The sequence below is a fragment of the Nicotiana tabacum genome, chromosome 16, assembly GCF_000715075.1.
Source record: "Nicotiana tabacum cultivar K326 chromosome 16, ASM71507v2, whole genome shotgun sequence".
Taxonomy (NCBI): Eukaryota; Viridiplantae; Streptophyta; class Magnoliopsida; order Solanales; family Solanaceae; genus Nicotiana; species Nicotiana tabacum.
Genome location: NC_134095.1, coordinates 4,280,708 through 4,306,761, shown reverse-complemented (window position 1 = coordinate 4,306,761; position 26,054 = coordinate 4,280,708). Strand labels below are relative to the sequence as shown.

The 26,054-nt window shown below is 40.9% G+C and overlaps 1 pseudogene; it reads left to right on the top strand.

The window, feature by feature from the left end:
• Positions 1 to 16,918, top strand: part of LOC107819550 (DExH-box ATP-dependent RNA helicase DExH12-like) — a 29,600-nt pseudogene extending 12,682 nt beyond the window's left edge.
• The last annotated feature ends 9,136 nt before the right edge of the window (positions 16,919 to 26,054 follow it).

Genomic DNA, 26,054 nt, shown 5'->3' with positions numbered 1-26,054 from the left:
TATAAACCTAGTATAACAAAACCTCATGCCGGATCCCTAGTAGGAATGCTTATTTGCATCATGTTGCATTTGACATAGGGGACTCAACATAGGGGTTGGGTCCGTCTAGGACAGGCAACCCGAAATGAAAAGACCATCCTGCTGCATCCCGTTTGTTTTGCGCATTTATTTGTTTCGGTTCTGCATGCTGACCGGTTTCTAAAAAAAAATCAAAAAAGAGGGAAAAGAAAAATAGCAGCGTAGGGAGGTAATTACTTATTTTGGAAAAATAAAACCAATGTCTAAGTAGTGTCAAAACCTCGCCGAAATTTTCTAAAAAAAAAATGAAAACAAAATTTGTCTTTTAGTTTGATTTATTAAAAAAACATATATAATAAAAAAAAATTAATCGCTTTCAAAATCCAAAAACAAAAAAAAGTATTTGTTTAAAAAAAAGGGGGGAAATTCAAAATTCAAAAAAAAATATTTTTTCTTTTGTAGTACCTCTTTCATTAAATTCAGACTAATAGTCCAAATGCTTCCTTAAAAGATTTTTCGAAATTTCAAAAAAAAAGAGTAAAAAAAAGGGTTTTAAATTCAAAGAAAAAATATTTCTTTAGTCTTCATCTCTTTTCAAAAAATAGTAAAATATATATATATAAATCCAGAAAAATATTTTATCTCCTTTTCTTTAAAAGATTGTATTCAGAAAAAAAAAAGGTTTAGTTTATTTCCATATTCCTGATCGCCCCGAACTACGCAGGTTTGATTCTCATAGGGTGCGAGATACGTAGGCAACCCTCATCGGGTCCAACCTCCTCTTTTTTCAAAATAGCCAAAATGTTAGAATTTTAATTTCGTCATAAATGAGTCGGGTGATGCCGTTTTGTCAAGAATAGTCGAATGTTCCCGAAAGGGACGCCGGAAGACTGACTTTGCATAAACAGCCATTTTTGATCTTTTTTTTTTGAATTCTGACCAATTTGCCCAACAACCTTAGAATCCTCGTCCCCGAGGCTCTGTGAGGCCGTGTTCCCAATATCGGGTCACTATTTTGAAAAAAAGAGTCATAAATAAATCAAGTGATTGTTTTTGTCAAAAATAGCCGAATGTTCCCGAAAGGGACGCCGGAGGGCTGACTTTGCATAAACAACCACTTTTGGGTCATTGTTTTAGATTTGATCCAGTTGACCCACACAGCCTTAAAAATCTTCGTCCCCGAGGCGCTGAAGGGTCGTGTTTGCAACACTAGGTTTTATTGTAATTTGAAAAAAAAACAAAGAGTTGGCGGTCAGGTGAATACCGTTTGGGCTTTTGGTCAAAATAAGCCGAGCCAGCTTTGGCAGTGTCTTAAACCGTTATTGCCGAGATAGCCTTAGAAGTATCTTTCAGTTTTCAAAAGGCTATTTTTGCAAAAGAACGGACAAGTTTGAGAAATGTCATAAAATAATCTCCTCGGCCTCAAAATTCATGTGAAATTAGGAAGGGGTCGCGTTTGCAAAAACAGCCGTTTGGTCAAAATCGGCATATAGGGGAAGGAATCTGTCATTTTATTTTGCTTGAGTTTGTATTTCTTTTGATTAGAGAATGTGGGCCATTTGACTTTCGAGCCTATTGTTCGTCTTTAAATAATTCCAAAAAAAAATATTTTATTGTTGTTTACCTTTTATGTGTCCAAACTACGTAATGATCTGATTCACGCGGCATCGTGATACGTAGGCAATCCTCATCGGATCCGGTCACATTTTAACTGTAAATAATGAAAATAATAATATAAAAAATAATAATAATAAGAATAAAAAAATAAAGTATATGATAAATAAAGGGAAGCCTAAAGAGAAGCCGGAATGACGCATGTCATCGTTGCAAACATGTAGAAATTCACTTAACTGATAGGTGCATCACGCCCCAACGTGAGATTACCTGTCTGTTATTTGTTTCAAACTAACCATTTGCTTGCTGCTAAGCTCAGGTTTTTAGAAAAGGTGGTTTGGTTTGGTGGAGGTCTGGCCTCACATTCATACTTTACGAGGTCGAAAGGAAGTGTTCGGTTGCCCGTCACTAAGTCGAGAAAGAGTATTCACGCTTACTTCACGAGATCAAAGGGAAGTATAGAGATGTCTTCCGAAATTCCTTTGCCGACAATTAGTCTCCGAGGAGAGTTCAATCTCGGCTATCCCAACTCCCGAGTCAGCAACTGCTGAGGAAAACAGAATTTTGCGGCTTCGCATGTTGGAAATGTTGGATGACTGGAATAACGGAAAAGAGCCACCGAGTGTAATCCCTGGATTCCCCGAGTTGTCCTCCAGGACAAGTGGGACTTCCAACGTCCCCATAAGCTATCCAACTACCCCATTCGGGTACCCGGCCATTTCAGCCCACTCTGCTGGATCACCCTTTGAGTCTTATCCCTGGATGTCAACGACGGATGTAGCTACAAACATATTTACCGCACCGCCCTGTCCAATCGTGGCACAACCCACTACACACAGGCCCAATTTTGACTCTTCCTCATTCACATTCCAAGCACCATCCTTCTCACTGGAACCAACTCGGTTTACCACCAGCACTCACCCTCAATAGCCTCAACACGAGTTTACGCCGGGGCAAGACCAAAATCTCAAGGCTTTTGAATAAGATGAGATGGCAAAAAGAATGAGGAGCCTCGAGCAGAGTTTGAAAAACATGCAAGGTTTAAGCGGGCAGAAGAGTGTTTCCTATACTGATCTGGCATGTTCCCTCACGTGCACCTACCCGTGGGTTTCAAAACACCAAAGTTTGAGAAATATGATGGGCATGGCGATCCCATTGCTCACCTCAAGAAGTATTGCAACCAATTGCGTGGAGCCGACGGCAAAGAAAAATTGTTGATGGCATACTTCGGAGAAAGCTTGGTAGGAATAGCCTCAGAATGGTATATGGAGCAAGGCATATCTCGATGGCATATATGGGATGATCTCGCTAGAGATTTTGTAAGACAATTTCAGTATAATATTGACATCGCACCGGACAGAAATGCTTTGTCAATCTTGAAGAAGAAACCCTCGGAAAGTTTCGGAGAATATGCTATTAAATGGCGCGAGCAAGCATCAAGGGTAAAACCTCCCATGGACGAGATAGAAATGGTCACTACTTTCCTCCAGGCTCAAGAATCAGACTACTTCCAAAACATGATGTCAGCCATGGGAAAGCCTTTCGCGGAAGCGATTAAGATCGGGGAGATGGTGGAGAATGGTTTGAAAAAACGGGTAGAATTTTGAGTCAGGCAGCCATAAGGGCAACCTCCCAAGCCGTCCAAAGCGGGTCCGGAGGAATGACAAGAGGGAAGAAAAAGGAAGAGACGTCCATGGCGGCATCAGAAGCAGGAGAATATCGTAACCTCAGGCCCTGTTTTTCAGAAAGAACCCCGCAACATTATTACCCCCACCAAAATGTGACCTATGCTCCTCAACCCTACATGGTCATGAGTACCCAGCCTTATGTCCAGCCGCCGCAGCAAGCCAATCGGGGCCAAGCTCCACCTCCCAGAAATCAGCATCTTTACCGAAACCACTATAATCCTCGACCTTCCCAGAATAACTTCCGTCCTCGGGAACCACCCAGGAGACCCAACTATACACTAATCGATGAACCCTACTCCACCCTGTTCCCCAAGCTTGTCCAGATGAATTTATTGCAACCCATACCCCCAAACGGGCAAAACCCGGAATCACCATCATATCAGCGGGGTGTCAGGTGTGCATACCATTCAGGGGTAGAAGGGCACGATACAAACAACTGTTGGACATTGAAACAAGCGGTAGAGAATTTGTTAGAGCAAGGGAAATTGTGTTGAAAGACGAGGATGTCCCAAATGTGACCAATAATCCGCTGCCCGCTCACAACAACGGGCCAATAATCGGGATGATTTGTGAAGACAAAGAATTTGATCTGGCGCTTAAGGCCATAATTGCTATTGCTAATACAGAAAGAAAGCCCAAGGCAACCCCTAAGCAAGAGAAAGAGAAAAAGAAGAGTAAAATCACCGAGACTGAACTGAAAAAAAAAAATTGATGTATCCAAGCAGGCCTATGTGGTATGGGGGACGATCAAACCACCTCGGTTGAATGAGCCAGTGGTTATTGGACGCATACAACAGAAGCCAAAGTACAGTAAATAGGAAGATGATGAGGTGTTCACGGTTGAAGTAAGTGAGGGAATATGTGAGGCAATGAGGAAAATGCTATGCGAAACACACATGGTCCAGCCAGGAGAGGGCACTAGCACCGCTGAGGTATCATACATGGGACCAAATGCCAAGCTTCAAAACTAGAAGGCTACGCCATTCCTGATCAAGCGGGAGTCCTAGTAGACCTGTCCTGCCACTTTTTCTGCATCGCGAGCTATCCCAGGGTGTACCTCAGATGCTTTCTTTAGTTTCCTGTTTTAATTACCTGAATGTCGACTCTGTTATCTTCCCAATTCCAAGAAATGAAATCATATTTCATCGTTCACTTTCTTTATTTTTTATTTTTTATTTTTTTTCCAGAGTTTTGCTATGTTTTCTTTTAGTTCTCTTCAATTCTAATAATGCAGCTTTAAATAACATGACATGCTTGCGGACTTCATGCCCAGATCCCAAGAACTCTGTCAGACTTCAAAATAATGAGTCAAAATTGAAATATAGAGAGTTTGAGAAAATTAAAAAGAATAGGAACAACTAAAGAAAATTGGTTCATGGTTTGGGAAATGTCCGTCACTGAAGCAGAGTTTGAGGACAGTGAGTGGGTCTAGACTCGTATGGAACGTTGACCTTAATGACTGCAGTTTGTCACGAGCAATTGTACCAACAAAGAATGGCCCGCGCCTATAAATTTTGAAGTAGGGCAACTGGTGTTAAGGCGTATTCTTCCTCATCACCAGGAAGCAAAAGGAAAGTTTGCTCATAATCGGAAGGGTCCATACATCATTGGAAAATATTGCCAAGAGGAGCATTTGTATCTGGGCGACATCGAAAGAAATGACCCCGACAAAGCTATGGATGCAGATGCAGTACTATGTCTAAATCGCTCCGGCGATGTCTTTGCACAGTTGAGATGACGAAGGCTTTCATTCCCGTTATCCAAACACCATCAATCCTTCGCAAACCCTTTGAGCTGATTACCTTTCTTTGATTACCCTCTTTGGAACCCGGAAGTACAAAAAGAAAAAGAAAAGAAAGAAAAGAAAAAAGAAAAAAAGGGGGGGAAAGAAAAAAAAAGGAAAGCAAAAGAAAAGAAAAAGAAAAGAAAAACAAAACGGGAACAAAAACAAAACAAAAATTATTGCCTTAACTACGTCTGACTTGATTCCGAAAGGATACGTAGGCAGCCTCTCTCTGGGGTTCAGTCACACCAAAAATAAAATCCAAGAAGTTCCCCAAAGTAAAACTGGGGCAGAAGTTATAATGGTTCGGCCATGAGACCGCCGAAAAAGTTCCAAAGTTGTAGTTCCGCCCAAAATCATTTTACCCCAAAGACCTTGTCCAAGTCCTTCTGATCAATTGGCAAAGACAGGAAAGTGGAAAACGTCATTGTTTGAATCTGATAGAAGTCAAATTGAGAGAAATAAAATGAGAGAGTCTTATCGGTGAAAACCTCAGGCACCATGAGGCGACGAGAGTAGAGAAATCAAAAATGAGAGAGGTCGATTAGAAAAAACCCGCAAAGGGCATTGTCGGCCGAAAAGAGGATATTTCATCACTAAAAGTCCCGGCAAGGTTCTCTGGTTTGGAAACACGGATCAATAGGTTCATGAGAAGCTGGAGTTTGGTGTGGATTGGGCATCCAGTCCAAGAAGCATGTCATGTCAGTTTGAAGCCAGCATGCACCCCAGATAAGTCCTTCTTTTCCCCCGAAAGGGACGCTTCTCTTTAAACTCATATGCTTTCCTTTTGCATAGTTTTCTTTGAATCCTTTTCGGTTTAACTCTGATTTCGTAACAATTACAAAGAAAAGGTGGCAGGACCGGTTTCACAGGGCCCCGCCTGGCAAGAGTCAAAGAAAATACACAGCCTCAGTAGTGCGTCAGTCCAATCCCGACTGACCATGGTAGTTGATTGCTTCCAAAGTAAAGACGTTCGAAAGGAAAGAAAGTCAAAGGCAAAGTTCCTAAGGGCAAAATAAAGCAAAGGATAGAGCCCACACGGGAGAGTCATCATGTAATCCTAAGCCTGAACCTGGTCAGTGTGAAAGAGATTCACCCTCAAGGCCAACAAGCGGCACAGTTCTCAATGGAAATGGGGACGGGATCAAACGATGGAGACGATCAAGGCCACAAAACCAACCACCGTTTCAACTAATAAATTGTTCTTTGTTGAAAACAGGTCTTACTCAAAGCAACCGTGCAAGAAGCAGGTATAGCTCAAAAGAAATGAAATGCGCGAGCGTTGAAACAGCTTTACAGCAGGAAAACGACCAAAAAGGAAGTTTCCCCAGAATTCTTTCATGCATTTTGATAAATAAAAGGAAATATTAAAAGGAAAACCAAAGAAAAGAAAGAAGACAAGAAATAAAAATGAAAACCTCAAAAGAAAAACAAATCATGGTAGCATGGGACCTCATTCCTCAACTATCCCGGTATAAACCGTGAATCTCCCTGGCATAACCCAAAGAGCTTTTTCTATCCAAATCCCGGCCAAAAACCGTGGACTTCCCTGGCATAACCCGATGATTTCCCCGGCATAACCCGTGGACCTTTTTCGGCATAACCCGATGATTTTTTCCGGCATAACCCGTGGACCTTTTCCGGCATAACCCGATGATCTTTCCGGCATAACCCGATGATATCCCCGGCATAACCCGATGATTTCCCCGTCAAAACCCGATGATTTCCCCGGCATAACCCGTGGACCTTTTTCGGCATAACCCGATAATTTTTCCCGGCATAACCCGTGGACCTTTTCCGGCATAACCCGATGACTTTACCGGCATAACCCGATGATATCCCCAGCATAACCCGATGATTTCCCCGTCAAAACCCGATGATTTCCCCGGCATAACCCGTGGACCTTTTTCGGCATAACCCGATAATTTTTCCCGGCATAACCCGTGGACCTTTTCCGGCATAACCCGATGACTTTACCGGCATAACCCGATGACTCTTTCCCTTTTTCGGTATAACCCGATGACTTCCCCGGCATAACCCGAAGACTCTTGCCCTTTTCCGGCAGAACCCGATGACTTTCCCGGCATAACCCGAGGACTCTTTCCCTTTTTTTGGCATAACCCGATGAATCTTCCCGGCATAACCCGTGGACCTTTTCCGGCATAACCCGATGACTTTACCGGCATAACCCGAGGACTCTTTCCCTTTTTCGGCATAACCCGATGACTTCCCCGGCATAACCCGAGGACTCTTGGCCTTTTCCGGCAGAACCCGATGACTTTCCTGGCATAACCCGAGGACTCTTTCCCTTTTTTTGGCATAACCCGATGAATCTTCCCGACATAACCCGTGGACCTTTTCCGGCATAACCCGAGGACTCTTTCCCTTTTCCGGCAGAACCCGATGACTTTCCTGGCATAACCCGAGGACTCTTTCCCTTTTTTCAGCATAACCCGATGTATCTTCCCAGCATAACCCGTGGACCTTTTTCGGCATAACCCGATGACTTTACCGGCATAACCCGAGGACTCTTTCCCTTTTTCGGCATAACCCGATGACTTCCCCGGCATAACACGAGGACTCTTGCCCTTTTCCGGCATAACCCGATGAATCTTCCCGGCATAACCCGTGGACCTTTTCCGGCATAACCCGATGACGTTACCGGCATAACCCGAGGACTCTTTCCCTTTTTTGGCATAACCCGATGACTTCCCCGGCATAACACGAGGACTCTTGCCCTTTTCCGGCAGAACCCGATGACTTTCCCGGCATAACCCGAGGACTCTTTCCCTTTTTTCGGCATTAACCCGTGGATCTCCCTGGCATAACCCAGGGCCCCTTTTTCTTTCCTCCCCGGCATAACCCGGGGACCTATTTTTCTTCACGGCATAACCCGTGCACCTCCCTGGCATAACCCAGGAGCCCTTTTTCCTTTTCTCCCGACATAACCCGGTTAGTTTTCCGGCATTTGCTTTGCAATCCTCCCAATTTAGGGCTCCAATCCCTAAGTTGAGCGAGCTTCCTTTAGCCGACATTAGGGCTCCAATCCCTGAGTTGAGCAATTTTCTTTAAGCCAGCATTAGGGCTCCAATCCCTGAGTTGAGCAACTTTCCTTTAGCCGACATTAGGGCTCCAATCCCTGAGTTGCGCATTTTTACCTTTTGCGACATTAGGGCTCCAATCCCTGAGTTGTGCTTTTTAGACTAGAGGTTTCCAATCCCTTCATCAATCCTGTAGATTTTTATGGCAATTAACTCACGAAATTTTCCTAGTGAAACTGGGGCAGAAAATTTCGTTCGTTTGTTTTGTTGTCTCAGCAGGTCTGACCTCGAGGCGCATGGATCAAGATGACCTACGGTTTGAGTCTCAATCCAGAATAAAGAAAAGAAGAAAAGAACAAAAGAAGATATTCCCAAATATTGGAACAAACAAAGGGCAGGTCGCTCAAAATTTGATTAAATTCCCGAGCTCCGCCAATCCCGTTTCACTCAATACTGCAGAAATAAACAAGCGCCTACAACTTGCGAGCATCAAGATTCGGATCGAAGTCTACAAGCAGAATCAGCTAAGACCCAAGATCAAGCTGCAAAAGAATTATAGATAGGAATCTTGTAACTAGTGGTTGGCAGGCATAAGTAGTTAGTTCAGTTTCAATTTCCTTTGTTTGTAATAAGGAGGTCGGTAAAGCAGTAGCGACAACAACAGCAGCAGTAACAACAAGCATTGCAATCCCATGGCAGTCCCAGCTACCAAAGTTTCCCGAACTACATTGACCTGATTCCTGTTTAGCCCAGGATATGTAGGAAATCTTTGAAGCAAAGGTTCGGTCAAATCTTTCAAAAATGTGCTTCAGACGGAATAGTCCAACGGGCAAAAATCACTCATATCCGCTCACTTTATCTTTGCACGAAAACCTCGCATGTGTTCGGGCAAAGAGGGGCAGCTGTGAGCACGTGATTTTTGTTCACACGACAATTACTCCAAAAGAAATCAAAAAAAAATAATAAATTGTCTTTTGTGTATAATTTTGTGAATTTGCTTGGCATTTTTGTAGTTTTTATCTGTGATTGTTTAGTTTTATCAATTGAAAATACAAAAATGTATGTCGCATAAAGTTGGGATCTTGTTCTACTATTAGAAATTAATTGAATCATATTTGGTTTTGAATGAATAAAAAATCACAAAAAATATTTGTCTTTGTTAATTTTGTCATTTTTATCGTTTAAAGGTTGATTTTTGTTTAATTAATATATGATATTGTGTGTTAATTATTACCAAAAATCAATTGGTGTCTTGTGATATAATTTTGATTTTTAAATTTTTTATAATATATTTTTAGAATTTTGTAAATTTGGATTTTTATTATAAATGGGAAAATAAAAGAAATAAGTTGAAATTGGATAAAATTGGAATTGGGCCATTTCAAATTGGACCCAAATCGGGCCCAAAGCATTTGTTTAGCCCGGTCCAGATCAGTTGGCCTCAGGGACGTCCAAACGATGTCGTCTTGATCATGCTTGATCTGGGCCGTTGATCTCGGAATGATCAACGGCCAAGATCACATCTCTATACCCACGTTTAAACCCGACCCATCTAACCCAGAGACCCACCGGTCTCACCTAACCCATACGGCCTCGTTTCCATTTAAGCTGGTTAATCCAGGCCATCGATTGTTGATGATCTAACGACCTAGATTAATTTTCCCCCTAACTATATAAGCCCAAACCCTTACCCCCACGCCCCCTAAGCCAGACCCCCCCTCCTCATCATCGTCCCCTTCCCAGACACCCCCTTAGAACCCTAGCGTCGCCCCTCCGTTCCCCCACCTGCAACCCGGCGGCAACAATGCCGGTGACCACCAAACTAACATCCCTAGTACACCTCGACCCCCTGAACATGGATCTACAAACCATGGGTCTCGAATCTTCCCCCACCGTCTCGAATCTTCGTTTGAAGATTCGAGCCGGACACCAACCTACGCCAAACCCTCCCAAATCCATACCAGGTACCCCCCCTGACCTCCCTCGTGACCAAACCAAGCTTGGTTTGGTCCGAATCTAACCAGAAAACCCCAAGTCCCAAATCAGGCCCAAGAACCCTAGAAATCCGGAATCTGAGGGTTTTGTCCAATTAGACGAGAGGGTTGGGGTCTAATAGACCTTAATCGAAGTGTTCTCAGTTGAGAACCCCAAAAGAGGTTCGATTCAAAATCCGAGACAAGGTCATCTGATTTTCAATTCTTTAAGGTATTTTTCTTTTTCTTTTTCCTTGCCAGTTCATGTTGTTTGTTTTGTAATGTCTGTTCGTGTGTTTAAATGTATTGATTTGTTTTTATTTTTGTGTCGACTATTCTGTCCACCTTGCCCGGACCTTTTTATTTGGTTGAGTTTTTCTCTATTAACTGATTGAGTGTATGTGTGTAAACTATATAATTGATTGAAAATGAATCCGATCAATTAGTTTCCAGGGCAACTTTTGTTTTGGGCAGTGCAATTTGAATCACCTGATTAATACTGTTGGATTCTAACCATTTCCTATTAATTGTGTGGTTGTAATTCGCGTAGTCGATTCAATATATATCATCAATTAGTTCCAGTTTGGAATAGTGTTAATCTGACTCGTGTTGTTGATTTGTTTACTGAGGTTTTTGAGAATTGATTACACTGTGTGTTATCCCGTTCAGTTGAATCAAGAACCACTTAAGGATTAGTTATAGCTGCAATTTTAATGAAAATTTCAGAACTTAAGTTTAGTGGACTGCCAGTTTGAGTATGGGTTGAACCATTAGAGTAGTCTATAGTGCAAATACACCATGGCTGACATCTTTACAGATGAGAAGTCAGGTGTAAGGTAAGTTTAATAATAAAAGGCTGAAGATGCACTTGAGAATGGTAGTGGAACCTGCTGTACAGCAGGGTATCCATTGCCTTTCTGAGTTTCAGCAGTTTAAAGTAAAAGAAACCCCATGCCTAGACAATCCCAAATGGAGATGACAGCTTTTAAGGCTTATTTTAAGCCCTGGGCAGCCTGTCTTTGGAGGGAGTTTTCTTCCTTTCTATAAGGATATAAAAGGAGGAGGGAAAAGATCAGAAAAAAAGGAGGACACCCCTGAAAAAACTAAAGAGTTTCAGCCATCAAAACCTCTCTAAAAATCTATCTCCCTTTAGTTTTCAGCAACATAAAGAATCAGAGAATAGAGGGGATTTGTGGTCGAACCAAGAGTTTAGAATCAGAAAACTGGGCAGAGACCCAAGAGTTTAAAACCAGAAAAGGATATAGAGAGAGTTTGTTTCTGTATAAAGAGAGAGTTGTTGAGTTTTTTTTGGTGTTGATTTTTGCTGTTGGGTTTACAAAACATTTCGGGCTTTGTTGGAGTGTTATTTCTGGTTTGGAATTGGTGTTGCTGTTGGTTTGAATCTACTACTGCTGCTATGACTATAGTTTGTTGCTGCTGCCATTCTTTTGCTGCTGCTGATTTTTCTATTTTCTTCGTCTTCTTGTTGTGTTTCAACATCCAGGTACACACTAGAATTCCACATTGATGTAACAGTAAAAGCATGAAATGAAAGATGCGAAGGAGTTTAATCATTTGCTTCTGTAATTACAGCTTTATAAAATGTTGTTAGCTTTGCGTAATTCTTTATTTTGTAACTCAATAGAAAATACATTAGTTAGCTTGTACTTAATTGAAACTTAGTTTGTTTAACACTGTTGATCTTAGTTATTTAGTTGTCTATATGACATGGAATGCACAGGTATTTAGTATATCGATAGTTAAATCTCATCTCTATTCTTATTCTTAAACACGTAAGGCAGGTTGTTTCTAATTTGGCAAAGATGCAATATAGTTTTAAGTCATTTGAACAGACTCTATCAAGTTGGATTTCGTTAGGCAGTTTATAGGACAATGCTCGGATCCCATTAGTAGCATCCTCTAATAGTTAATTCCATTAATCTAGTTTAAATAAGTTAGTTTAAATTCAACTCGAAGATTGTTTAGCGTGAGTTTAGCATTTTATTAATATTGTATGCAATTTCCTCTATTAAGTTAAAAGCATGCTCGCTCATGGAATAAGGCATGAAACAATTCCCCGCCTCATAAATAATTAATCTGATAATTAATAAGAGGCCGGAGCTGGCCAAGTATGTTAATTTGATTAGCGTGTATTTTCCTTCATTTTAGAGACAAACATAATAGAAATGTAGTCGCTGTAGGTTTATCCCTTCGAAAAATGAGACGAGCCTCGCCAAATAAAATGCACAAATCGCGGGGCCCTCATAAATGTATATATTAAATACTTAGAACTTGGGATGGACTGTCTAGTGAACTTCACTGCCTTCCCCAAAGATAATTACGTGTTAGACTCTTTAGACGCGATTTTAATTAAGATACCTTCTAAAATTCGGGTGCGCATTTATGTGACTCAAATTCAAATCTCAACGGAGTCGGGATGTATTAACAACCACGGGTGCATTGATTGCGACGTGGTTCGAGGTGCATTTTCGCGACGTTGCAATTCTATAAAAGATAATAATAATAAAAGCGGTTTAAACTTAATAAAAGCACATAAGTTATAACATGTATTTAAATCAGATATTTAGCCATCATAACAATTTAAGCGACTGTGCTAGAACCACGGGATTCGGGGGTGCCTAACACCTTCCCTCGGGCCAACAGAATTCCTTACTTAGAATTTCTGGTTCGCAGACTTCATTTGGAAAGTCGAAAATTTCCTCGATTTGGGATTCAAGATAAACCGGTGACTTGGGACACCAAAAGTCAAACCTTTCCCAAGTGGCGACTTTGAATTAAATAAATAATCCCATTTCGAATATTGTCACTTAAATTGGAAAAACTCTCTCACGCATTTATCCTTCGGGGTAGGCGCGCAAAAAGGAGGTTTGACAGTTCATAGTACTAACAGTTCATGGATCTGCAAATTTTCTGTCATTGTATTGTTGTTTGAGTTATTGTGTCGTTTTTCTTTTTCCAGATAAGTATGCGTAGCTTTAAAATTGTAAATTTTTTTCATTGTTGGGCCATGGAGCATCAAAGAGTTTCCAGTGTCTTGAAAGGCATACTTGTTTTGCAGGTTCATTCTGCAGCTACATTACTGGACCAAAACAACCTGGTTAAGTATGCCAGAAAAAGTGGATATTTCCAGGTGACTGACTTGGGTCGTATTGCTAGCCATTACTATATAACTCATGGGACGATTTCCACATTCAATGAGCACTTGAAGCCAACAATGGCTGATATTGAGCTGTGTAGGCTCTTCTCTCTCAGTGAGGAGTTTAAATATGTAACAGTAAGGCAAGATGTGAAGATGGAATTGGCAAAGCTTTTGGATCGTGTTCCCATTCCGGTCAAAGAGAGTCTTGAGGAGCCCAGTGCCAAGATCAATGTTCTACTGCAGGCATATATTTCACAGCTGAAGCTTGAAGGGTTGTCTTTGTCATCGGACATGGTTTATGTAACTCAGGTTTGTTTGGCACATACGTGAACATTTTCTGGTTGCTTCTTTGTTTCTTTTTTGTTTCTTTGGTGCAGACTATGGTGTAACCCAAGTCCATCTTTTTTTCTTTTTTTTTGAATTTTGTGATTTTCTTTGCAGAGTGCTGCACGTCTGATGCGAGCCCTTTTTGAGATAGTTCTGAAAAGAGGGTGGGCTGTATTAGCTCAGAAGGCTTTGAAATGGTGCAAGATGATAAGTAAGAGGATGTGGAGTGTGCAGACACCACTTCGCCAATTCAAGGGCATCCCAAATGAAATCTTGATGAAATTGGAGAAGAAAGATTTGGCTTGGGAGCGGTATTATGATCTTTCATCACAAGAGTTGGGGGAACTTATCCGTTTTCCAAAGATGGGAAGAACACTTCACAAGTTCATTCATCAGTTTCCAAAGCTCAACCTTGCAGCACATGTTCAGCCAATTACCCGCTCGGTTTTGAGGGTAGAATTGACTATTACACCAGATTTCCAGTGGGAGGACAAGGTCCATGGTTATATGGAAACTTTCTGGATAATTGTGGAAAATAATGACGGGGACTATATTCTTCATCATGAATACTTCTTGCTGAAGAAGCAGTACATTGATGAGGACCATACTTTGAACTTCACAGTCCCAATTTTTGAACCATTGCCTCCTCAATACTTCATCCATGTTGTGTCTGACAGATGGCTAGGGTCCCAAACTATTTTACCTGTTTCTTTCCGGCACCTGATTTTACCAGAGAAGTATCCTCCTCCCACGGAGTTACTAGACTTGCAACCTCTGCCAGTTACTGCATTGAGGAATTCAGCCTATGAAGCACTTTATCAAGATTTTAAGCATTTCAATCCTGTTCAGACTCAGGTTTTTACAGTCTTGTACAACTCAGATGACAACGTCTTGGTCGCAGCTCCGACTGGTAGTGGGAAGACCATTTGTGCTGAATTTGCCATATTGAGGGATCATCAGAAAGGATCTGGTAGTATCTTACGTGCAGTGTATATAGCTCCCCTTGATGCCATTGCTAAGGAGCGTTACAGTGATTGGAAGAAGAAATTCGGAGATTCTCTTGGAATAAGAGTGGTCGAATTAACCGGGGAAACATCAACTGATTTGAAACTGTTAGAGAAGGGTCAGTTAATTATAAGCACGCCTGATAAATGGGATGCTTTATCTCGTCGCTGGAAACAGCGAAAGTATGTTCAGCAAGTAAGTCTTTTTATCATCGATGAACTGCACCTGATTGGTGGCCAAGGCGGTCCTGTGTTGGAGGTGATTGTCTCTCGGATGCGATATATCTCAAGCCAGGTCGAGAACAAGATTCGAGTTGTTGCTTTGTCGACTTCTCTGGCTAATGCCAAGGATTTGGGGGAATGGATTGGGGCTACGGCTCATGGTGTTTTCAACTTTCCTCCGGGTGTAAGGCCCGTGCCGCTGGAAATGCATATTCAGGGTGTCGATATTGCAAACTTTGAGGCTAGGATGCAAGCCATGACAAAACCCACGTATACAGCAATAGTACAGCATGCAAGGATAGGAAAACCAGCAATAGTGTATGTCCCCACGAGGAAGCATGCACGCCTCACTGCGGTGGATCTGATGACTTACTCAGACATGGACAGTGAAGAAGCACCTGTGTTTTTGCTGCACTCCGGAGTGGAGCTAGAGCCTTTTGTGGAGAGGATCAGCGAGCCCATGCTAAAAGAGACACTTAAGTATGGTGTTGGATACTTGCACGAAGGCTTGTCCAGCACAGATCAGGATATAGTGAAGACATTGTTTGAAACTGGATGGATTCAAGTTTGTGTAATGAGCAGCACAATGTGTTGGGGAGTGCCCCTCTCTGCCCATCTGATGGTGGTTATGGGAACTCAGTACTATGATGGTAGGGAAAATGCGTGCAGTGATTATCCAGTGAGTGATTTGTTGCAGATGATGGGTCATGCCAGTCGACCTCTTGTAGATAGCTCGGGGAAGTGTGTCATCCTCTGCCATGCACCACGCAAGGACTACTACAAGAAGTTCTTATACGAAGCATTCCCCGTGGAGAGCCATTTGCAACACTATCTCCACGACAATTTCAATGCGGAGGTGGTTGTTGGTGTTATTCAGAACAAGCAGGATGCTGTAGATTACCTTACATGGACATATATGTACAGAAGGCTAACTCAGAATCCAAACTACTATAATCTGCAGGGTATTAGTCACAGACATCTTTCGGATCACCTCTCGGAGCAGGTGGAGAATACTCTCGGTGACTTAGAGTTGAGCAAATGTGTTACTGTGGAAGATGACTTTTTTCTTTTGCCCCTGAATCTTGGCATGATTGCATCATATTATTACATCAGTTACACTACGATAGAACGTTTTAGCTCTTCTTTGACCTCCAAAACGAAGTTGAAGGGCTTGCTTGAAATTTTGGCTTCAGCATCGGAGTATGAACAGCTGCCAATAAGACCTGGCGAAGAGGAGTTGATAAGAAGATTAATTAATCATCAGCGCTTCCCTTTTGAGAATCCCAAATATGTAGACCCTCATGTCAAGGCTAATGCTCTGTTGCAAGCTCATTTCTCCAGGCAAATGGTGCGTGGGAATCTAGCTTCTGACCAGCAAGAGGTACTCCTTTGTGCTAGTAGGCTGCTCCAAGCAATGGTTGATGTAATATCCAGTAACGGATGGCTGAATCTGGCACTTCTAGCAATGGAAGTGAGCCAGATGGTCACTCAGGGAATATGGGAGCGTGACTCTATGCTTCTCCAACTTCCACACTTCACAAAGGAATTGGCCAAGAAGTGCCATGAAAATCCGGGGAAGAGTATAGAGACAGTTTTTGATTTAGTGGAGATGGAAGATAAGGAGAGGCATGAGATCTTGCAGATGTCAGAGCCACAGTTTATGGATATTGCCCGTTTCTGTAACCGGTTTCCAAACGTTGATTTGACATATGATGTGCTGGACGGTGGTTATGTGAGAGCAGGAGATGATGTGAGTTTACAGGTGACTCTTGAGCGAGATCTTGAGGGTGGAACAGAGGTTGGACCTGTGTTTGCACCTAGATATCCTAAGGCCAAGGAAGAAGGATGGTGGCTTGTTGTGGGAGATACGAAGAGCAACCAATTATTAGCCATTAAGAGGGTTAGTCTGCAAAGGAAGTCAAAGATCAAGCTTGATTTTGCTGCCCCTGCAGAAGCTGGAACGAGGACGTACACACTCTATTTCATGTGTGATTCTTACCTAGGTTGTGATCAGGAATATACTTTCGCACTTGATGTAAAAGAGGGAATGGTTGAAGATGACAGTTGACCGGAGTGGTTTAGCTTTACTCTTCGGTAGCTTGCTCTAGCTGCTTGATGTACTCTTGTAGACAATCTACTGAGAGTAAGTTCTATGCTTTATCCTACTTCTAATTCCCTCGTGGAGGACTTGTTTCATGAACTATTGTTTTTTTTCACGGTAATATGCATTTTATTTGTAGCTAAGTATTGTAATCTAAATGCTGCTGGTTCAAGGAGGGGGGTATTTGGGATTTTTGTGATCACTTGCTTTTGTATCCTATTAAATCAGAAACAAAGCGAGCCAAAAGCCCCCACTAGGAGTGTGCTCGGATGGATGATATTTCTCCACATTAACCAAATAGCTCGATCGAGCTCAAGTCTTGAAAATAGAAAAGGTCCTGCCTCCTGGTAAGAGATACTTTCCTTTGTTATGTCCTACACAACACAACATGAATCCGAATTAGTCGGATCAATCAATTTCAAATACTCAATGCATAAAAAGGAATCTTGAATCAACTTCAAACCCCTCACATAGATACGACAATCCTCTAACGAATACAACAATCATTGATCAAGCAGTCAAAAGTGGAGTAGCTTCTTTAATTTGAAAGGAAGTTAATAAGAGAGTGGTCTAAATTGACCATTTGTTCACTCTTCTTCCAGCATTAGCAGTTCTGGTTCTGTAAATTTTATTGATGGCCAATGGGAAAAATCACAAAATTTGCAGTCCAAAATGCAGCTGATCTTTCTGAATTTATTAAGAGTTACATACCATTCTTGAATGTGAGAAGATTATCAGATAAGGCCACTTTACCCAAACGAATGTTCGCTCTGTAAATTTTGTGTTTGCAGTGCACGCGAAGGGGGAATCTAGTGATTCTGGAAGTGGTAACGATATCATTAAATTGTATTATGTATTAGTAATTTCTTGACTAGTATTGCTGATCTATCTATGAGATCCTTGTTGGGAATAATAGACCCGCAAAAATAATATTCACGGTATTAGGGATAAACGCGGAACACTAAGTTATGGTTAAATCAGCAAGAATAGAAATGCAGCAATAATGACATCAAGATTTTACGTGGAAACCCTTCTGAATAAGGGAAAAAATCACGGCCCCGAGAGGAGCAACTGATATCACTATAGTAAGGAATTTTACACTTTGTAGGTCCGAGTAAAATACTCCAAAGACCACTACAACACTCAAAAGAAATAACCCTCTTTTGATATTCTCACCTCATTACAATATCGTTCACTCTCTATTTTCCTCTACACAGTCTATTTCTCACAATGCCTGAGAAATACTCTCCGCAACTATTGTGTTGCTTCTCTTTCTGTGTGGTGTATTACAAATGGCTCAGAAGTTTTCTATTTATAGAGATTCTATATCCCTAAGATGTCATCAGTGACATCAAAAGAAAGAAATATTCAAACTCTACAATTTGAGTAATTCAACAAAAACGGTGGCTGCCAAAAAAGATTTAGAAGTCTTTATCACATTTATTTTTCTTCTTCTTCATTTATGGGAATGGACCCCACAAATCTCCCCCTCCAGACCCATTCACCTGAAGGAAGTAACATCGGACTTCTAGTTTGAGCGCATGCCGGCAAGTTCTTTGCAAAGCTCGAACTTGTCTCTTGGTACTACCTTGGTCAACATATCTGCAGGATTTTCACTCGTGTGAATTTTTTGACTTGAAGTGATTCGTTCTCCACTTGCTCACGAATCCAATGATATCTCACATCTATATGCTTTGTTCTTGCATGGTACATGGAGTTCTTGCTCAAGTCTATTGCACTTTGACTATCACAATAGACGACATACTCCTTTTGATGCAATTCCAGCTCTTGAAGAAACCGCTTGAGCCATACCATCTCCTTGCCAGCTTCTGTAGCGGCAATGTACTCTGCTTCAGTTATTGAAAGTGCAACACACTTCTGCAACTTAGATTGCCATGATATAGCTCCCCCTGAAAATGTAAACAAATATCCAGTAGTGGATTTTTTGTTATCAATGTCACCTGCCATATCAGCATCAGTATAGCCTTTCAAGATTGGATCAGATCCTCCAAAGCACAAACAATCTCCTACAGTACCTCTTAGATACCTGAGTATCCACTTGACTACTTCCCAATGTTCCTTTTTGGGATTTTCAAAAAACATGCTGACAACACCAACTGCGTGAGCAATATCAGGTCGAGTGTATACCATTGCATACATCAAACTTCCGACAGCAGAGGAATAAGGAATCTTGGCCATTCTCTCTTTTTCCTCCGTTGTTGTAGGACACATCTTCTTGCTCAACTTCAGATGACTAGGAAGGGGTGTGCGAACCAACTTAGCATTTTTCATATTAAAGCGCTCCAGTACACGTTCTATGTACTTCCCATGTGACAAATAAAGCTTTCTTTTGTTTCTCGAACGAGTAATTCTCATGTCCAAGATATGCTTAGCATGACCCAAGTCTTTCATTGCAAAAGACTTATTCAACTGTTTCTTCAACTCGACAATCTTGGAAGTATTCCTACCCACAATCAACATATCATCCACATATAGTAAGAGGATGATAAAATCATCATCAGAAAATCTTTGTACAAACACACAATGATCTGAAGAAGTCTTCTTGTAGCCTTGCTCCCCCATAACAGACTCAAACTCTTGTACTACTATCTGGGAGCTTGCTTCAATCCGTATAGACTCCTCTTAAGTTTGCATACAAGATTTTCTTTACCTTTTGCCTTGAAACCTTCAGGTTGTTCCATATAAATCTCCTCTTCTAAGTCACCGTGAAGAAAAGCAGTCTTCACATCCATCTGCTCAATCTCCAAATCAAGACTGGTAGTCAAACCAAGAACTGTCCGAATGGAGGACATTTTCATGACAGGAGAAAATATTTCGTCAAAGTCAATACCTTTCCTTTGACCAAATCCCTTGACAACCAATCTAGCTTTGTATCTGGGCTTCAAACTCTATTCTTCAGCTTTAACTTTGAACACTCACTTGTTCTTCAAAGCTCTCATGCCCTTAGGCAATTTCACCAACTCATAAGTATGGTTCTCATGCAGAGATTTCATCTCATCTTGCATGGCTTCAATCCATTGATCCTTGTGCTCATCTTTTATGGCCTCCACATAACATTCAGGTTCTCCCCCATCAGTGAGTAATACATACTCATTGGGTGAATAACGGGAGGAAGGAGTACGAGGTCTATAAGACCTCCTGAGTGGAATATCTAACTCGTCCACAGCTTCGTGAGTAGGAGCATTTACCTCATCAGCATTAGCATTGTTATCACCATCACCATCAATATGCTGATCTGGAATATGGTTCTGGGCATCGCCATCATCATTGAGCCCACCAACGTCATCTGTATTTGTATGAGGAACTTGATCAAGATTAACTAAACCTTCAGAACTTGGAGATTTCAGCTTCTCCGCTTTGTTAATGTCTTCAATGGTTTGATCCTCCACGAAGATAACATCACGGCTTCTCACGACCTTTTTCTCAATTGGATCATATAGCCTGTAACCAAACTCATCAAGGCCATAACCAATGAAGATACATTGCCTTGTCTAGGCAATTAATTTTGACCTCTCATTTTTAGGTACATGTACAAAAGCTTTGCAACCAAACACTTTCAAGTGGTCATAGGAAACATCCTTTCCATACCAAACTCTGTTTGGAACATCACTTTGCAAAGCAACCGTAGGGGATAGATTAATAACATGTGCGGCGGTCAACAAAGCCTCACCCCAAATGGAATTCGGCAACTTTGCTTCAGAAAGCAAACATCTGACTCTTTCCATCAAGGTCCTGTTCATCCTATCTGCTAAACCATTAAGCTGAGGAGTCTTAGGAGGAGTCTTATGGTGTCTGATACCCTGTTGCTTGCAGTATTCGTCAAACGGTCCACAATATTCACCACCTTTATCAGTACGAATACACTTCAGCTTCTTTCCTGTTTCTCTTTCAACTGAAGCCTGAAACTACTTAAAGACACCCAACACTTGGTCTTTAGTCTTCCAGATGTAGACCCAAAGTTTCCTTGAGCAATCATCAATAAAGGTAGCAAAATAAAGTGCACCACCAAAAGTCCTTGTCTTCATTGGACCACATAAATCTGAATGCACCAACTCAAGCAACTTTGTCTTTCTTGAAGGAGGATGAGACTGGAACGAATCTCTTTTTTGTTTTCTAGCCAAGCAGTGCTCACATTTTTCTAATTTCTTCTTGGCCAATACATTTAGTCCTTTTTCACTAATGTGGCTAAGCCTCTTATGCCATAACACTGAAGAGTTATTGCTCTCTACGGCATTCACCATATCAACACAGGTAGAGGTCGTAGTCCAGTATAGACCACGACACTTTTCCCCATGAGCCACAATCATGGAACCCTTAGTGAGTTTCCACTTTCCAACACCATTAGTACTGACATATCCCTCATCATCCAAAACACCAATAGAGATCAAGTGCAAACGAACATCAGGTGCATGTTTTATATTGTTTAAAATTAGTTTAGTTTCAATACTAGTTCCAAACAAAGTTCCAACACCAGCCACCCGAGATACAGTCTCATTACCCATACTCAAAGTTCCAAAGTCACCCTGAGTATAGGATGAGAAAAATTCCTTCATTGATGTCACATGAGATGCGGCACCACTGTCCACAACCCAGCTTGACTCATCACAAGCAATACTTATCAGATTCGCATCAAGGACAGTAATAAGATCTTCTGTAGTGACGGTGGCCACACGATTGCCATCTTCTTTCTGTTCTTCCTTGTCTCTATTCTCCTTTTTCAAAATCCGGCAGAACTTCTTTGTGTGCCCTTTCTTCCCGCAATGATAGCACTCAATATTTTTAAGTCTGCTTTTGGATTTGCTTCTATTATGTTCTCTATTTTGAGAACCCTGATTCTTGTTTCTCCCCCTAGAGTCAGTCACCAAGACATCTGATGAGGAGGAACACTGAGATTTTCTTCTCATCTCTTCATTTAAAAGGCTGGTCTTGGCAAGATCCATAGAGATCACACCATCCAGAGCAGAATTTGACAATGAAGTTCTAAGAATTTCCCAAGAATCTGGTAGGGAACCAAGTAGAAACAGGCCTTGAATTTCTTCATCAAATTTAATGCCCATAGTAGATAACTGGTTCATAATCCCCTGAAAATTATTCAGATGATCTGTCATCGTAGAACCATCATGGTATTTTAAACCTAACATCTGCTTTATCAGAAATATCTTGTTGTTTCCAGCTTTCCGAGCATACAAACTTTCAAGGTGCTCCCATAGGGTCCGAGCATGTGTCTCTCCAGAAAGATGGTTCAAAATATTATCGTCAACTCACTGTCTAATAAAGCCGCAAACCTGCCTATGTAACAAATTCCACTCTTCATCTGATTTATTATCAAGTTTTATAGTGGTGAAGGACGGTTGATGAAAATTCTTAACATAGAGCAATTCTTTCATTTTGCCCTTCCAAATGGCATAATTTGTGTCATTCAAAGTAATCATTCTATTAGTGTTGGCTTCCATATTTTATCACATATACAAATACTATTTATTATGAGACCAAAGTAATTCTTTTCTGAAGTGGAAGTTCAGACTGTGCTGCAACCACAGAACATACTCAGACAGAACCTTGGCTCTGATACCACTTGTTGGGAATAATAGACTCGCAAAAATAATATTCGCGGTATTAGTAATAAATGCGGAACACTAAGTTATGGTTAAATCAGCAAGAATAGAAATGCAGCAATAATGACACCAAGATTTTATGTGGAAACCCTTTTGAATAAGGGGAAAAATCACGGCTCCGAGAGGAGAAACTGATATGACTATAGTAAGGAATTTTACACTTTGTAGGTCCGAGTAAAATACTCCAAAGACCACTACAACACTCAAAAGAAATAACCCTCTTTTGATATTCTCACCTCACTACAATATCGCTCACTCTCTATTTTCCTCACAGACTATTTTCTTATACCTTGTCTGTGAAACCTCAGGCAGGATGTGTTGCTTCTCTTTCTGTGTGGTGTATTACAAATGGCTCAGAAGCTATCTATTTATAGAGATTCTATATCCCTACAGATGTCATCAGTGACATCAAAAGAAAGAGATATTCAAACTCTTAAATTTGAGCAATTCAACAAAAACAGTGGCTGCTAAAAAAGACTTAGAAGTCTTTATCACATCTATTTTTCTTCTTCTTCATTTATGGAGATGGACCCCATAATCCTGACTATGTGAGTGTGTGCGCGCACATGTTTTGACAAATTAAGAGGTCAAATTTAGGATCTAGGATTTGAACATTATGAGTTCGAGTTCAAATTCTACGACAATCATTTAATTTATTGGTTTAGGAATCTATTATTTGTACTTATTTAGCAGATTTCTAACGCATGTTATACGGTTTGAGCTAAAGCTATTGGGTTCAGATGAACCCAATATCTTCTTGGAATTTTTACATACTTATACACTATTTCAAACCTTATTACGAAAAATGTCCATGTTTTGGTATTTACCCGACCTAAACACATTTTAGTTACAAAATATATACAATCCACCTTAAAAGGCTCCCAAATCCATTATTTGTACCCTCAATCAAGGGATTTAGTTACACTCTTTTCCTTTTTTTTCTCCTCTTCTCTTTCCTCTTAAATCGAGCATAAACTCACAACATGGAAAGTTGTCCTTTTATTAATCGATTTTTGTCTGTTCAGGAGAATAATTATTTGTTTTAGAAATAATGTCAAACATCCACGGTGTAATATTACGTTGTAAATGACTTTCCCAAATAAATACTTACTTTTAAATCTAAGGGATTTAGCTACATATTTAATACACCTCTTAAGAATGACGTGGGATAGCCTTAATTTTAAAAGTATTTATTTAAACTAGCCTTTATCTCTTTTCTATGATCCGGAGATTTTTCCAGCTATTTCCTTTTGGATCACACTCAATACTTACAGTATACATTTATTTACAACTAATCTACAACTTATCTACAGCTTTCATACATTATTTTTACATAGTTAAATACTACTACAATATCATACAACTAATTATATATTATATAACTTATCTACAACTTTCACACATTATTTCTACCCAATATACAACTACAATATCATACAACTTAAATATATTTTTTATACAAATTTTATACAATATTGTTCAACTTTCCTACAATATTTAAATAAGAAAAAAAATATAACTACAACAGAATACAATTTTTCTATAATTTTACTACAACTTTATTGCAATTTCATAAGTATAATGTATGTTATGTCTTCTTCTTCTTCGAGTTTCAATTTGAAATTCAGCCAAAATCAAGTCTAATCTTCACTAAAACACCCTCAAAATTGAGATATAAACTTCAAACAATATTTCCAATTATTTGCAACAACACTCAATCCAACCAAATAATGGTTTTTGAAAACCCAAATTCGAATTCAAAGCTTCAAAGCTTTTTAATGGCTGTCAATGGTGGAATTTTTGGTCTCTTTTCCTTTGCTCTACATTACTGGAATTAGGGATTGAGAGAGAGAGAGAGAGACGTAGAGAGAGAGAGATAGCACAGGAGGGAGAGAGAATAAGGATGAGAAATAATTGATTCCTAATATAACGGGATACACATTTAATTCCTAAAGTGTATATAATTGGGTTAGTGATTGCGAACTCTAGCTTTCCGAAGAGGGAAGAGCATTTGGTTACTTTTCAAAATACGGTGGCGAAGACTCAGATTGACTATCTCCTCATTAGGAGGTGTGACAGAGGGTTGTGCAAGGATTGCAAGGTGATTCCGGATGAGATACTCGCAACGCAGCATAGGATCTTGGTGATAGACATTGGTATTATGTTAAAGAGGAGGAAAAGGTCTGCTCGAGGAAGACCGAGAATCAGGTAGGGAGCCTTAACTAAGGATAAAGCCCAGGAGTTGGAGGGGCGATTGTCGGCTATGGGAGCTTGAAGGAGCAGTGGTGACGCGAGCACTATGCGGTCAATGACAACAAACTCTATAATGGAGGCTGCGAGAGAGGTGTTAGAGGCTCGACGGGCGACTCTTGTGGGCACAAAGGAGACTGGTGGTGGAATGAAGTGGGCAAGGTAAAGTGAAAGCGAAGAAGGCGGTATACCTGAAATTAGTGGGGAACATTGTTGAGGAGGAAGCGAGCATGCATGGAGAGGTATAAGGTAGCTAGGAAGGAAGCTAAGCTAGCGGTCACGGAGGCTAAGACTGCGGCTTATGGTCATATGTACGAGGACCTGAGGGAAAAAGGCGGGGAGAAGAAGTTATTTCGGCTGGCCAAGTTGAGAGAGAGTAAGGCTCGAGATTTGGACCAATTGAGATGCATCAAGGACGAAGATGGTAGAGTATTGATGGAAGATGTGCAGATTAAGAGGAGATGACAGACTTACTTTCATAAACTTCTGAATGAAGAAGGGGATCGGGATATTGTGCTAGGCGAATTGGAGCATTCCGAGAGTTACCGTGACTTTGGGTACTACAGTCGTATCGAGGTTGAGTAGTTCGTGAGAGCTATGTGTAAGATGAGTAGGGGCAGAGCTACTGGGCCAAACGAGATTCTGGTGAAATTTTAGAAGTGTGTGGGGAGAGCAGGATTGGAGTGGTTGACTGGGTTGTTTAATGATTTTTAAGGGGAAGAGGATGTCGGATGAGTGGAGGTGGAGTACGGTGGTTCCATTGTATAAGAACAAAGGTGATATCCAGAGTTGTAACAATTATAGGGGTATCAAATTACTGAGTCATACCATAAAAGTGTGGGAGAGGGTGGTTGAAGCGAGGGTGAGGATGACAGTGTCTGTATCCGACAACCAGTTCGGCCTCATGCCGGGTCGCTCTACTACAGAAGCTATACACCTTGTTAGGAGGTTGGTGGAACTGTACAGAGAGGGGAAGAAAGATCTGCACATGGTGTTCATTGACCTAGAGAAAGCGTATGACAAGGTTCCTAGAGAAGTTCTCTGGAGATGCTTGGAGGCAAAAGGTGTGTTGGTTCCCTACATTATGGCGATTAAGGACGTGTATGATGGGGCTAAGACTCGGTTTAGGACAGTAGGAGGCGACTCTGAGCATTTTTCGGTTGTAATAGGTTCTGCACTCAAGCCCGTTCTTATTCGCCCTAGTTATGGACGCGTTAACACACCATAATCAAGGGGA